The following is a 1,207-nucleotide window of genomic DNA, read 5'->3' as shown; positions in this document are numbered from 1 at the left end:
TCACAAGGTCAAGAGATCGAGACCATCCTGGCCAACATGGTGAAACCCCATCACTACTAAAAATACAAAAATTAGCTGGGCGTGGTGGCATGTGCCTGTAATCCCAGCTACTTGGGAGGCTAAGGCAGGAAAATCACTTGAGCCAGGGAGTCGGAGGTTTCAGTGGGCCAAGATAGCATCACTGCACTCTGGCCTGGCAACAGTGAGACTCTGTCTTTAAAAAAAAAAAAAAAGAAAATATTACATAAACAAGAGAAGCAAAAATGCTCAACGTATTTAAGTGAATAATTTGTTCAAATAGTTGTATACTTTAAATTTACATATAAATAACCTGATATAAAAACATACCAATAGGTATTGTAGGGACATAACTTAGCACTATTTGAATAACTCTAGATCAAGATATTGCATGTTGTTGAAAATGATTCAATTCCTCCTTTCATGCTTTCTAATTCTGGTTGGCTTATTTTTATAATTACTGCCAAGTGGTAAGGTTTGACTTCTATTCTTTGCCATTTCAGGAGACATACAGGGAGAGAAGGCTGAAAGAGGACTGTTTAAAATCAGACCCTGTCCAGTCATCAGTTTTGTCTCTTAAACTTTCTGACCTTAATTTTCTCATTTGTAAACTGCAGATAGTTCCCACTTCACTGAGTGAGAAAATATGTGAGCAAGTACTTTATAAATAATATAGCACTACATAAATGTTAGAAATCACTCACATATGCTAAGAACTTCCTAGTTCGTTTTTCTTTTGAGATGGAGTTTCACTCTTGTTGCCCAGGCTGGAGTGCTATGGCACGATCTCCGCTCACTGCAACCTCTGCCTCCGAAGTTCAAGCAATTCTCCTGCCTCAGCCTCCTGAGTAGCTGGGATTATAGGCATGTGCCACCACACCCGGCTAATTTTGTATTTTTTAGTATAGACAACGTTTAACCATGTTGGCCAGGTTGGTTTCAAACTCCTGACCTCAGGTGATCTGCCTGCCTTGGCCTCCCAAAGTGCTGGGATTATAGGTGTGAGCCACTGTGCTGGGCCTGTTTGTCTTTAGAGAGATGGATAACCATATTGACTGATCGTCTTCACAAACTACGTTGCCTTTTATGCAACATTAGTTTCCTGCTTTAAGAAAATATCTGTATATAATCTTTGGTCAGCCTCTACTTTAGGTTTTTTCTTTTTCTTTCTTTTTTTTTTTTTTTTTTT

This window comes from Cebus imitator, unplaced genomic scaffold (genome assembly GCF_001604975.1).
Source record: "Cebus imitator isolate Cc_AM_T3 unplaced genomic scaffold, Cebus_imitator-1.0 Scaffold51, whole genome shotgun sequence".
Lineage (NCBI taxonomy): Eukaryota > Metazoa > Chordata > Mammalia > Primates > Cebidae > Cebus > Cebus imitator.
The sequence above is the reverse complement of the archived record's forward strand: the minus strand, read 5'-3'. Positions refer to the sequence as shown.